Raw genomic sequence first — 5,671 nt, forward strand, 5'->3', positions numbered from 1 at the left:
CGTATGTGTTTTATTGTACCTACTTGAGAAAAACCGGGCAAGTGCGAGTCGGACTCGCGCACGAAGGGTTCCGTACCATAATGCAAAAAAAAAAACAAAAAAAAGCAAAAAGAAAACGGTCACCCATCCAAGTACAGACCCCTCCCGACGTTGCTTAACTTTGGTCAAAAATCACGTTTGTTGCATGGGACCCCATTTAAATCTTTATTTTATTCTGTTTTTAGTATTTGTTGTTATGGCGGCAACAGAAATACATCATCTGTGAAAATTTCAACTGTCTAGCTATCACGGTTCGTGAGATACAGCCTGGTGACAGACGGACGGACAGACGGACAGCGAAGTCTTAGTAATAGGGTCCCGTTTTACCCTTTGGGTACGGAACCCTAAAAATACATAGATTGCTCACTCCATACATCAGGTTTGGTACCAAAACGACTAATAATTTCATAGTCGACATCTAGCATCGAGTAGCGGAATTATCAGCACTGCTAAGTAACAGTAGTAGTACTGTCAAGTGACAATAGATGTAGCACCGACCGGAAAGTCTTATGTTATTGACTTTCGGTGCTACATCGGTAATTAGATCGTGACGTCACAAGCTAGTGTTACATATAAATTCCATAGTCGCAAAATCGTTTTGACAGTAGGAAAAAAGTTTCTGATTTGACTAGTAGTCAAATACCCTGTTCAACCGACCGACCAAAACCACAATGTAATGAAACTCGCATGCTATAGTTCGTTTTTTTAGCATTAGAAATAAGGTAAACAATTTTGATGTGCCTTTTTATTGAAAAACACGTTTAAAAAATAAGTCACGGCAAATACGTAACAATTATGTATTTAATACGATCATTTACACTCTTCTGCTTTCATAAGTAATAGTTACTGATTTTTAAAAAGCGTTTTTCAATTAAAATACATGTCATGATCGCTTATCTTCTTGCAAGTTCTTTCTAATGCTAAAAAACGAACTGTAGTTCTCGCATCGTCGAGCCCTTATTATCAATGAGCTGCAACGTTGATACCATGGTCTGGGCTATAACCGCGAAAATCGAAGTTCGCAAATTGCGGGGATTTTTCTCTGTCACTCTAATTACTAGAGATGCCACGAATATTCGGCAACTATTCAGTATTCGGCCACTTTGCCTAATATTCGGTATTCGGCCGAATGTTGCCAGTATTCGGCCTATTCGGCCACTTTGCCGAATGTTCGGTATTCGGCCGAATACCGAATATCTGTTGCATCTACCTAAAAAGAAAAATTACACAAAAAAAATACCAAAAACTAGGTATATTTAATATTTGAAATGTATTCTTGGAAAGTAGTTAAATACGAAGCCACGATTATGAGCATTTGTTGATTACAACATATTTTCTTTATTCATCATTTCTCTTAGGCTAGGGTTTTTATAATATGAATATAAAAGTAAAATATAAAAACACTTACAAAACAATAAAAAATACATATACACATTATAAAAAAACCTAACCTAGGGTGCCGCCAGCAGCGGGGCAAGGCCCAAGCTACCGGTGGTCAGGGCTGCGGAGAGAGGAACCGACGTACTATCCGCGCCGTGTCCAAGATCACCGCCTTCTGCATCTGTCCCTTGAGACCCAACCACCTAGCGAGAGTCTCTCGAGACAACATATTTTATTGTTATCATGGGTCTGATTTGATTGAGTCTAATCACATTAATTAATTATGTTCAACATAAAAATATATCTTAGCAAATGTCATGCCGAATATTCGGTATTCGGCCAAGAGAGAGGCCCAATATTCGGTATTCGGCCAAATTCACTATTCGGGGCATCTCTACTAATTACGCCTTCATTGGAGTAAAAGAGAAAGATCCCCGCAATATGCGAATTTCGGTTTTCTCGGTATCACAACTGTTACTGAATTCCGCTCGTTCAGCTAAAAAAAATTTACAATGAAAAAATGAAACAAATTATCTACTCCAATTAATTATATTATAAAAAATAAGCTTTTAATAGTACTTTGAAACATAAAGAAAAATAATTGGCACATTTTGATGCAAGTGCGCGAAATGGCATTATAAGTACGAAAAAAGTACAGTCAAGTGTAAAAATATGGGTGCATATAACATACTCAAGATTATGTCCCATAGTTCTTAATTCGTTAATATAAGAGCTATGGGACATATTTTTAAGACTAACGGCAACCTTCAAATCAAGAGTGAACAGGCACCTTCTGGGCGAGCTCGCTCCATCGTAGGCCACGTCTACGCCTCGGCTAATCTGTGGCCATGAGTAAGCCCATTCATATAAAAAAAAAAAAAGATTTGTGTGCACCCATATTTTTACACTTGACTGTACCTACATAATGACACTAGTAGATTAAGTAAATCAAGCGACGTCTTTTCACTTGAGAAAATCACAATTACTTAGTTAAATATATATTTCACAAGTTATTACAGATAATAAATGGGGGAACAAGCTTTGCTTGGAAAACATAATGTATATGGTATAAATACATATATACATACCTATTACATATACCTACCATACGGCGAGTATGGTAGGTATAATATGTAATGTGTACCATATACATATACATGCACATAGAAACACAAGAATACAATCATTTTTGCAGAAGTTATTACATAAATTATACTTAAGTGGGACATTTTATTTAAAATTGTACATACTCTTTCAGCCGGCGTATTATGGATAGCTTTATCCATCTTTATCCACGTGATAACACAACTGTCACTGTTTAACACCGTGGGATAGAAAGTGACGGACACCGTTTTATCATGCTGTCACGTACACAAGAACGACCATCATATCCGTACAGGATTAGGATTTTTTTATGTCATGTCTACTCATGATCACGAGCTCTTTCGATCCCGATAGGAGAAAAAAAGTATCCCAAGATTATTTTTCCTTAAGTTTTCATTTTTTACAGGCCGTAACGGAATGGAAATAATGTAAAATGTATGGGAAATTTGGGACACAATTTTGGGATTAGGATAGATAGCTCGTCATTCTGTGGAGAAATAACATAAAAAACACAAATCTAAAAAAAGTATAGTGAACAACTTACAAATAATAATAAAAAAATAATAATAAATGATATAGTCTAGGTATTATTTATAAATTACAGTATAGCTGTTTGAATAATTACTAACATAGGGCACAATAAACTATTTACCTACCTATGGGTTATATATAATATGTTTCTTTGAGCGTATTTTTTACGCTAAACCTTTTGCCTTTTCTCACCTGTTGATCTACAGATGACAGCCGTAACCGTGCCATCTTTGTAGTAGAGAGTTTTCTTATCCTTCTCCCCCCACACTTCTTCAACCTTAGTCGGCGCCAAAAACCAGTAAAAGTTCTGATCTGCTGTTATTCCCGCGAATGACCACTTCTCCAGTTCCAACTCCGGTTTGTCCCAATTTTGTCCGCGGAGGAACACCAGGGCGTTCTCGATGTTGTCTTCCCTGATACCGACTAGCACCCTCGTCGACTTCAAAACTATCTTGTGGCCATCTAATATTCCGAAGTCACGACTCAAAAGCCACGTCTTGGTCTCAACTGATGCCGGTATTATATAAAGCCCCTCCGTAAGCCGCTTCGTACTAGCGAACTGTGGTCCCATTTGGCCCTGCGCCAGTTCTTCTGAAATAAGCATTCTTAGCTTCTGACGAATCAACATCGTCAGGGCATCGTCCATTGCAAGTCCATCTGATCTGCATGCCATCACAGTATGATCATTAGTAAACATATTATTATATGTGGTCACAGCAGGCCTCTTCAAAGAACCACTGCTATTTAGTGAACTTAAAGGGACATGGTTTTGGTCCACCCACTGCACAAACTTTTCGGATAGACGCGCAGCAATTAGCGCACTCTTGATGGGAATTTCGTCTTGTCTTAGAACGTACTTTCTATATTATTTACTGGAATAAGTTGTATGGTAAAACTTATTTACTTCATAACTATAATAATTAGGCCATGGGAGCTCTTCCTTTATTCTCTTTTCTTTCGTAGTTTTATCACTTTCCGGCTCTAAAATGTCGTAGAAAGCAGCCAAACCGTCCGCGCACATTACATTCTCAAAAAAAGGTTGTCCACTGATAAAATGCGATAAAATTGAACAGAAACCTTTGTCATTGAATTTTTCGTAAACGATCATACACACTGGCTTCTTTAGAGGCTTGATCAAATTATTTAGTAATGTTAATGTTGAACTGGAAGAGACGTATTCTTCTAAACTATAATAATGTTCTCGATCTACATTCTCGATCAGGAAATTTCGCTTTGCGATTGTATCGTAATCGTGATCTTGACAAAGCTCTTCGCGTTCCATGGTTACGAAATTTGTCGGCTTAAGAAAGTAGTCGTATCGCACCTCGATGAACACAAATGTGGCTATGGGAGCCATCGCTTCAATATGTCATGTCGTGTGTAAATATACTATAGAAATCACAGCCCTTTATCAAACTAACTTCAAGAAGAAATTAATAAAACGGTTAAACTGAATATGAAAACGTTAATCCGCTTCGGTTGCGTACACTCTGCGTTGGAAAAATATCTAATAATAACATAGCATTAGCAATCTAACACTTTCATATAATACCTACCCACATAGTCATCATTGTTGTATTCAGCATTCCTAAGCTAAAAGACGGTATTCCCAAAACAAATGATCTTGAAAATTGAACTTTGTGGTAAAGAATTTAAGGCACATGTATGCATTTAATTTTCATTTGAGATACTGCTATTTAGCTCAGCGGCAGCACTGTTATCAGTGATAGCATAGAGAATACTACATAAGTCGATAGGTATTAGAGATGCAACGGATAGTTGTTTGGCCGGATACCGGATGTTCGGCCTGACCATCGGCAGTGCGCGTGCAAGTGAGTGGAATATTTAAATTGTTTTAAAATAATAAACGAGTACGATTATAACATTTATAACCGTGACTGTTTCTTATTCCAATTTTGTTTACTCCGAAATCAAGCAATGTTACTATCCGGTATCCGGATGGATGTTAAATAATGGCCGGTTAGGCCGGATAGCGGATAGTAACCGAATATCCGGTGCATCTCTAGTAGGTATCGATAAAATACAAGTGCAAATAATCTGTCCGATGTACTTAATAAGGTTGGAGTCGCACACGCCCACGTCACTCAAAGTGGTGTTCCGAGATCGTGATCTCTCGCACGTGCAAATCACCCTTTAAGGGGGTGAAAAGTGGGGTTGAAGTTTGTATGGGCAATCAACAAAACGCAGATTGAATAAAATAATAGCTACCTACAGTACCTACCTAAACTAATAATTCCACGCTGACGAATTCGCGGGCAAAAGCTAATAGTAAACAATAAAATGCCTTAGAATAAAATGTAAAATTAAAACTCAACTATTTAAAAACTTCCTCGCCTAAGTAACGGATTGGCAGGAATTTCCGACGCTGTCCATCTGTCTGTCACCAGGCTGTATATCATGGACCGTGATAGCTAGGCAGTTGAAAGTTTCACACATGATGCATTTCTGTTGCCGCTTTTAATCTTGACGGACCTCTGACGCTCTCGCGGGTTCGTACCTAGTAGTGTAGTAAATGAAGCAAGTTGTTGTATGGAGACCGGAGACCCATGCATTAATTTCTCAGTCGAGTCGATGAATTTTGCTAGGTTATTGTATA

This window comes from Cydia fagiglandana, chromosome 26, assembly GCF_963556715.1.
Source record: "Cydia fagiglandana chromosome 26, ilCydFagi1.1, whole genome shotgun sequence".
NCBI lineage: Eukaryota > Metazoa > Arthropoda > Insecta > Lepidoptera > Tortricidae > Cydia > Cydia fagiglandana.